Source organism: Ailuropoda melanoleuca, chromosome 7 (genome assembly GCF_002007445.2).
Source record: "Ailuropoda melanoleuca isolate Jingjing chromosome 7, ASM200744v2, whole genome shotgun sequence".
Classification (NCBI taxonomy): domain Eukaryota; kingdom Metazoa; phylum Chordata; class Mammalia; order Carnivora; family Ursidae; genus Ailuropoda; species Ailuropoda melanoleuca.
The window spans coordinates 113,347,092-113,356,207 of NC_048224.1; the positions used below are offsets into that span (position 1 = coordinate 113,347,092).

Genomic DNA, 9,116 nt, shown 5'->3' on the forward strand with positions numbered 1-9,116 from the left:
TGAGCCAGCCAGGTGCCCCTGCCAACTGACTAGTTTTTAAAGATGAAATGAGCTCCTTGTTTACTGACTCACTGGTGTGATGGACTCCAGGGATCAGTTTCAGTATTTTTGAAGGCTTTAGTGTCTTGGGAGATGGTTGTGCTCACCAAAACAAAATTCGAAAAATTTGTAGTGAAATATACATTTCAGAGTTCATTTGCCATCTGAATGAAATCTGTTAATATGTTAACATCAAAAGGTCTAATTTCTCTTCTGTAAAATGAGGGAGTTGGACTAAATGAGTCTCCAAGCCTATTTGAGCTCTAAAATTCAATGATTTTAAATATCATATGGCTGCTATTGCAATCTTAAAATTTATAAGATACAGTAGACACTTGATATCTAGAAGGGTTACGTTCTATGATCTTCATGAATTTCCTGATTCTAGAATATGGAAATATGTCATGTTTCCTAAATATACCTACATGATACAGGTTAACCTTCTCTTCGAAATTAGCTGAAATTTTACATCTCACTTAATGGACATGAAAAAAGAGTTGAGCGTGCACAATGAGGGAGAGAAAAAGATTCATTCTTATGCGAGTGCTGGGGTATTTTCTAGACCTGAAATCTAGCTTTGCATTATTATGATCTTGGAAATTGACAAAAAGATAGTTGCTCTGGCTTTCTCTCTGATCCCTCGATTCAGAATCTGCCTGACAAGTAGGTAAGTACCCAGATAGCTATAGTTCTAAAAAACTATGATTCTGATACATAGCTAGATGTAGGAAATACACATAGGTCTAGCTAAGTGATTCACTCGAAACCACCAGCTGTATCATTGGGTCCCTTCGCAAAAGTACATGTCACAGTTTTGAGTTATTCTACAGGAGTTTATACCTCAAGTATTTAATCCTTGAACGGCAAAGTTCTCCATTCGGGATTTACGGTGGGGAGGTGGTAGTAATTCCGTATTCTGTTTGGGCTACCTCACATCTTTAGGGATGTTAAGTTTTGGGTTGCATGCTTTACCAAAGGAACATTGACCACACGCATTTGAAATCTAGCACATTGATTCCATGCTAATCTATCTTAGGGAAAACTTGTCAGTGAATTTGGATGACAGGGTTAGAGAGATCCTTGAAAAGCAGCATGATGCTTATATTATCACTCTAGATTTATCAAGAATTAAATGAATCTCAATTTTTATGGGTAAATACATACAGTAAACATTTTTTATTCCTGATGTAATTTTATATATTTTTATGTACTGGTCAGTTGACTTTAACATTACTGATCCAATATCTATGCCAATTTTTTTTTTTTTTGGTGTGATCTGCTTTCACATTAGAGTAGAAATTACCCCAATAACCAAGGCTGTAAATACAGTAAAAGAGGGTTGGGGCCCCTGGGTGGCTCAGTCAGTTAAGCGTCCCACTCTTGATTTAGGCTCAGGTCATGATCATGGGGTGGTGAGATCGAGCCTCATCAGGCGCTGTGCTCAGCGGGGAGTCTGCTGAAGATTCTCTCTCCCTCTCCCTCTGCCCCTCCCCCTGCTCAAATAAATAAATCTTTGGAAAAAAAGAGGTTTGGGTTTATCACTCTAAAAAACAAATATTTAATAAGATTCTAAGGGCTTGTTTACTTTTTTTGAGGTAAGCGCTAATTTCAGATAGCATTGTAAAATGGAATTATGTTACAAAAAGAGGCATTTGTTTGTGCCAGCCGAGCCTCTAAAGGAATGCCAGCACATAGTAGAGGCTCAATAATAATTTATGGGGTAATTTAATATGTTTGAATTGAGTTTTGATAATGAACACTATTTTGAAAGTTTTTAAAATTTCATTTGTGTTCACTCACATTTTTTGATGATTTACCTGAATGCTAGGGGTACATCTGGCTTCAGGGATTTCAGAGACGAAAATAATGTTACTAGGTCTGCTGTCCCCACTCTGCTTCTCTCTCCTGGTTGGCCGCATTTTTCCCATTTCAGATGCATTTCCTCCATGTAGTGAGAGGAAGAGGTCACGGCCACAGGCTACTTTAAGTTAGTGATCCCAGAGGGAGGGGGGTTCCTCCCTTCCCACGATCCAGGTATAATGTCCCCAGAGAAGGACTGTTATTGATCTGGAGTCACATGCCCATCCTTGGAGAAGGCACAATGTCCAAGGAGATGCACTGCTAGCCAAAGCTCTGTGACTAAGGGCATGTGTGACATCTGTGACTAATCAGTTGTGATTACCAGGCGGAACCACACCGAGTGGGGAGCAGGGGGAGAGCAGGAGTTCCCCAAAAGAAGTAGGGGTGTTGCTACAAGAATGTTGAAAATGAGACTAGGCAGGCGAAATCAATAGGTGTCTGCCGCCCACCTTCCCACTGGCCAGGGTCTGAGCTAGTCGGTGGTCTCTGCTCCGAGTGCACTCAGTGAAGTAAAGGAGATTCTGTAAGCTGACAAGTAGCAATCCAAAGGGGAGAGTGCTAGAGGGGAGGTCCAGAGTGCCATGCCCCAGAGAGCACCACTCAGCTTGGGGGAGACTAGCATGCCTTCTCAGAGGGGATGGCATAGCGTTGGTGGCCAGTGTGTCGGGGGCACACCATAAATATTCGTGGGGTGAATGAATAAAAGAATGTTGAACTCACATTTGAGGCAAAGTGATCAGCTCATACAAAGGCAGAGGCTGTGAAGGGCTGTTGTATTTGGGGAATGGTGAGAAGGTCGCTGTATCTGGCCTTTTTAAATGAAAGGCATTTGGAAGGGAAGACGATGGGAAGAGCTGAGTCTTGAGAGCTTATAAGGCTAGTCATTTATTCAACAAATATTTTTTGAGTACCCATATCTGCCAGGAACACATCCTAAGAAATTAATAAATATATAATAAGTCAAAAACAATAGAGTTGAAATTTATTTGGAATGTGAGGAGGAGGAATGATGTGATCAGATTTGAGGTTTAGAAAGATGATTCAGGCAGCCATGTGTACATGTCCCTTACCAAGGAAAGGTAGACCATTTGTTCATTTATTCACTTATTCTTGTCATTTATTTATTCCACTCTAGCATGCCTGCTTCTCAAGTCTTTGATTCCTTTACTATTAACCCAGATAGCCCTGGCACTTCTATTCATTTAACAAGAACCATCCCAGGAATATATTCGTGCTGTGTCCCCAATCCTTGCTGATGTCTTAAATTCCGTATCGCAGAAGAGAGCTGCCACAGCCGAGACTCTTTCTGATCCACTGTGTGTTCTGCTCCTGTGGATGTAGTTATTCTCAGAATTCAGTCCCATATTCTTCCAGTTTCTCCTGGTACATCTTGGCGTCCTACAGCAATATTAAGGTATAACCTCTTTGCTTTATTCGCAGACCCAGTACTTCAGGGGGAGTATATTTTGACTTAGCTTTATGGGTCTGGTGGCCAGGAGGTGGGAGCAGATCAAAAGCGGTGTGTGTTTGTGTTAGGCAGAAGTCCCTTCATCTTTAAGAAAGGGAGGTCTGTCACTAGCCTTTAACAGGGAGGAGTGGGCTACTTCTGCAGGCCCAGAGGGCTTAGGAAAATGTGAAGAATAAAGATTTTTTTAATGTTTCAGCTCAACTATTCCCATCCCATATCTTAGGTTCCCATTATTTCTGAATCAGGGCCCTAACCTTGGAGTAGTGAACAGGTCAAGGTGGAAAATACCACCTCTCCTGGAGCTCTGCTACTCTTAAATTAAGTCCTGGGTCCAACCCTAAAATTTTCATACCTTCTGGTCATAAAAGATGAGAGTCTTTTTTTTTCCCTTTTTGTTTTTAAGATGGAGAGAGGGAGGAAGGGAGGGATGGAGAGACAGAGAGCACAAGCTTATGGGCTTGGGATGAGAGGAAAGGGAAGAGAAGGAGAGGGAGAGGGATAGAGAGAATCTTAAGCAGGCTCCACACCCAGCCTGAAGGCAGGACTTGATCTCAGGACCCCGACATCATGATCTGAGCCAAAATCAAGAGTTGGACCCTTAACTGACTGAGCCACCCAGGTGCCAAGAGTCTTTTTATAAACTGCTTAAGGAGGCCCCTGGCTTGAGCACTTACATTTTAATTGGTTGTTAATCACTCTCAACTGTTTATTGTCTTGGCCCAAAGCATCAGTTGATCCCGGGAACATGCATCCAGCTGTCTGATCTATTGTATCAGCTCACGTGTCCCCTTCCACGTGTCCCCTTCCACGTGTCCTCTGATATATTGTATCAGCTCACGTGACACAGGCCCAGATCGCCACCAGTAGGGGTTTTGACAAGTGTGCTGCTATCCTGTGAGCAGCTTTCAGAGCTCCCCCTGCTACCAGTGACAGGGAGCCTTATGGCCAGCAGGCCAGCTGCTCATCCTTAATTAAAATTCCACTTAGAGTCAGCTTCCTTGGACACACCGGGCTCTTGGAGAGCAGAATCTGAGACTGATTCAGGTGCGGGAAATTTACTGGAGAGTGCAGGAGTTCAACAACCCCGGGGAATGAAGGAAGCAGGATTGGGCTCTGGGAACCACAACACACTTGCAACGGAGGCCTCAGCCAGTTTCAAGGCCTTTAGCATCTTTAACCGATCAATCATTGGAGGAGTGAATGCGGTGGTGACCTGTGGGTAACGGGGTCAGGCAGTGACTGCGGGTGGACGCAGGTGAGAACTGTCGGTCGTCAACACATCCAATAAATGCGAAGCGAGGGCTTCAGTCACGTCCCAGGCTGGGATCTGGGCCAGCGTCTCTCGCGTTCAAGGGGTCCGAGGAAGTGGAGCGGCAGGGAGGTTCTCCTTAACTAGGAGTTTGGTCTTTATCCTGTGGAAAGCTGTGCGGGAATTGCAAGGAGGAATGCAAGTAGGCTGATAATCCCAACAATAAGAGTTTTAACGGTGGTGAAGAATGTGTCAGAAAAGATGTGGGAGAAACTGCTGTTAGTCTTGAACCAAAACTGAGAGTGTTCAACATTGGGTCTGTTCTGTAAAATGGTCTGACTTTTTTTTAAAGCTAGCTATAGCAAACACCTTTATTTAAAACTTTCCTGTAGGAACAAACTGAGGGCTTCAGAGGGGAGGGGGGTGGGGGAATGGGATAGGCCGGTGATGGGTAGTAAGGAGGGCACATATTGTATGGTGCACTGGGTGTTATACGCAACTAATGGAACATCGAACTTTACATCAAAAACCAGGGATGTACTGTATGGTGACTAACATAATACAATAATAATAATAAAAAAACCCCAAATGGCATACTTTAAAATACAAAAAAAAAATTTACTGTAGGAAAAAAATTACCCCCCCTTTTTAAAGGAGTCTGATGATCTGTACACTCTAAATTTCTTTCCCTTTTGACCCTGACTGCAAGGCAGCTTTTGTAATGTGGTGTCTGAAAACATGAAGCTTTGTAGATACACAAAGCCTTCTTAGTGATGGAAGAGCCAACACACAGACACTAAGGAGTGTGCTGATTGCCCTTACAGAACTCGAGCTGATTCAGTATATGTCTAAACAACCAATCCTTCATGATTTAGAAGACTTTTGAGGCAGAAAGCATTAAGTCTGGAATGCCTGTAGTATTTCTTCCTCATCCAATGTTTGCTTTTACTAGGGCATTTTGTTACCTAATTATTATTTTTTAACAAACCCTGATTTATAACAAAAGAACAGAAAGTCTTACTTTATATAATTCCACAGGTGATAAAAATCTGTATACTTTATTTTTATATAGGCGTTCTTATTGCCCATTTTTAAAGATGAAGACGCTGAGGATTTTAGAAGTTAAGTGAATTGTCAGACGCCATGCTTCTGGCTTCTAGAGCTTGTAAACTTTCCAAATACTACCAGACCTTGGATTTGTTTACAGCCTCTTGTAGCCTGATAGTTTAGCAGAACATCTATAATTCAGAAGCAGAAGTGGGGAAAGGGCAGAGCAGCACGCACACCTTTCTGAAATAAATCCAGTTAAGTGGCACCGAAGGAAAGAAGTCTCCTTTTGCCTCGGGCAGGGAAATACCTCGACCCACCCTGGATGTAGGAACAGGGGAAAAGACCAAAGGGATGTGAGGAATTCAAGACATTCACCTCAGGGTAGGGAAGTGAATCTGATGAAATGGCACCTGAAAACCACATTTGTTCTGGGAGCCTGAGACCAGGAAAGATGTGGACATTTTCTTGGAGAACGTTCAGACTAGAAATCAGGAAGATGACTGAGGGGGGTGGAGGGACAGGTAAAAGAATTAAATAGGTTCACCTGGGCTTAGAGACAGCAAAGCTAGGCCGTGTTAACCATCTGCAATCATTTGGTTGTATAAATACCAAGGAAGGTAAAGGGCGACTAGGGGTGGAGCACAGAAGTGTAATTACCTGAAAATTAAGGCAATGAAAATAAACTTGAATATGAAATAATTCACGTTTACAAGAATGTTCATGGCAGTTCTATTACGAAACTTCTTGGTGTTAAAGGACCAAGTTACCTTAGATAAAAACTGCAGAATGTAGTTGATTGCCTCAAAAAATAATCTTGTTTTGGGGCGCCTGGGTAGCGCAGTCGTTAAGCGTCTGCCTTCGGCTCAGGGCGTGATCCCAGTGTTCCGGCATCGAGTCCCACATTGGGCTCCTCCGGTGGGAGCCTTCTTCTTCCTCTCCCACTTCCCTGCTGTGTTCCCTCTCTCGCTGGCTGGCTCTCTGTCACATAAATAAAAATAAAATCTTTAAAAAAATCTTGTTTTAATGCTGTAAATTGTGTCAAACCTGAATTCAAGTTATTATAGGCCCCTCCCATGCCACCACCCACTCCCCCATAAACAACAAAATGCCACAGGGATTGCACTAAGTAGATCACACCATCATTCATTTGGGTGTCACGGACACCTAATGCCACTTATTCCTGACCCATGGAGTGACCCAAGGTGACGAAGGCACTGGATGTCCTCTCTCTCTAGGAGAGCGGTTCGGTGACAGTGGCTGGTCACCAGGGGACACCTGGAGACGTAGGCACTGGGGCCCTGGTTTTGTCAACGTGCGGTGAAGAAAGAACTATGCCCTTGTCAAACTCCTCCTGCCTCCTCGATGGTAACATTTAACCTTCATTTTCAGATTCTGTCCTTGGCCCTTCAGCTATTTTAAAGTGCAGTCTTCACCTCTTTGTGCATTATGAGCTGCTTCCAGAGGATGGTTAGAAAATTCTCACTTGTGAATATTTGCTTTCCTTAAAGAACTTTGAGGTGGTATATGGAATTCCTAGTATATACTTACTTTGACCCATACCCACGTAAGGGTTAATTTGTATTGGGGAGAAACTTCAGAGTCCAACAGTGATTCTCAAACTTTCTGCGGTGAAGGATAAGTTTCTTCTACTTTTTCAAGGTCTCATGGAGCGATACTTTCTAGAATACAGAAAAATTACTCATGAGTAAAAGGAAATAAAAACTCTGAACTACAAAATACAAACCCTAATTTATTTGTAGATTTTTGTTGTTGTTGACAAGATTTACTTTGTAAATTGTTACAGAAGTCTCTAAATACTTACAGTCAGTTCTGTGCTCCACAGAAAAGTCTAAGGTTCTACTCTTGACTCTGCTGTTTCCTGATCATGTTGCCTCTGGCAGCACGTTGACTCACCCAGAGCATGAGTTTTCTTATTCCTGAAATGGATATAATAATTCCTGTTCTTTCTCTCTGGGCATGGTGAAGATCGTGGCAGGCAGGAAGGAAGCTCGGTTTGTAACTAGTGAGGTGCTAATTACATATCATAGACCATATGGGTTGAAATGGTTCCTGTGTGATGTGCTTGAGAGAGTTTTCATTTGTTCTAGCAAAGAAGAGAGTTTTTCATCGAGTTAAATGTTTTGCATTTAAGGATTGTCTTAAATTCCAAACTACTTTAATTTTGAACATCTTTCTTCTAGGAATATTTTGTACATTTCCCTGGTCTAAGGGAATCTAAGAAATCTAAGAGCCAGGGAGCCACGGGTATGGGTTTCAGGAAGTTATGTTCAGGAACTTGGGGACTTCTTCAAGCTATGCACATTGGCCCCTTGCCCCAGATTCCAACTTATCCCCCTTCTCCCAGGATGCAGTATAATTTTTCAAAGTTCATATGTTATGTCTCCCGAGATTTTTGCAAGTGTGTTTACAGGTGCACGTTAAAATAGAAAGAAAGATGTGGGCAGGGTTGTATAGATCCAAAAAAAAAAAAAAAAATCTCACAGGACATTCTGGTATTTCACCCATTCAACCCTAGTCTGGGAACATTCACTCTCTATATAGTGTTAATTTGTGAGGTTTACAGGTAGATTTCAGGGACTAGGAGGTTGAGAATTTAGGAAATAGAGGTGTTAATAGTATGAGAAGTACCTGCAGATTAACTGGGAACAATTCAAATAACATGAAGGCCAAATGCTTGGCCTGAAATATGGTGGATTAAGATAACAGACATTTGCCATCATTAAGATTTAGGCAGGGGGAGAGGTGTATTAGCTTTCAGTGGACGGGAACCTGCTAAACTATCCTTTTATGAAAGGATATAATCTGATTTTTGCTTGGCCGTTTCTTGGATTTTCTGTGCTTCAAAGATCTAGTGACTGTAGAGTATCTTCTGTTTCCTGGGTCCTAAAGATTTATTTTTAGTGAGAGTGAGTGAGCGAGAGAGCGCAAGCAGGGGGAGGGGCACACGGAGGCACACAGAGGACTCCCCCACTGAGCAGGGAGCCCAACTCGGGGCTCAATCCCAGGACCCTGGGATCCTGACCTGAGCTGAAGGCAGACACTTAACCAGCTGAACACCCAGGCGCCCCTGTGTTCTGGATCCTAGACATGTGACCTGAAATGGGACTCCTGACTCTTTTGAAACCCCCATAGTGGATTGTGTGCTATTTCATTACTTTTTAAAAAATTTATCCATATTTATATGAATTCATTCAGTTACTCACTTATTCAACAAATTCTTCTTAGTCACTAAATGTAGATAACACAGTGAGATGATTAACCCATCCTCTCATACAACACTATTTGTGATTCTATAGAAGAAGTGGTTCACATGCTAAAGACTCCCCAGCTACCTTCTGGAATAGTTAATAACTGAATTATGAAGCTGCCCAGAAACTAGTATGTCTATAGTGTAATCTCACATTTGCTCTTTAGCACATAATTGTTTCA

General features: G+C 42.4%; 1 long non-coding RNA gene across 2 annotated transcripts; it reads right to left on the reverse strand.

The window, feature by feature from the left end:
* Positions 1-2,788: 2,788 nt before the first annotated feature.
* On the reverse strand, positions 2,789-7,603 carry LOC117803115. 2 transcript variants are annotated; one of them, XR_004626781.1, is made up of 5 exons: positions 7,489-7,603; positions 7,215-7,345; positions 6,434-6,644; positions 4,042-4,789; positions 2,789-3,297 (listed from the first exon to the last, which is right to left on the reverse strand). It is a non-coding gene; the product is annotated as an uncharacterized LOC117803115 (long non-coding RNA). The 2 variants fall into 2 exon arrangements; XR_004626782.1 differs by having other exon boundaries at positions 4,042-4,823.
* Between the last annotated feature and the right edge of the window lie 1,513 nt (positions 7,604-9,116).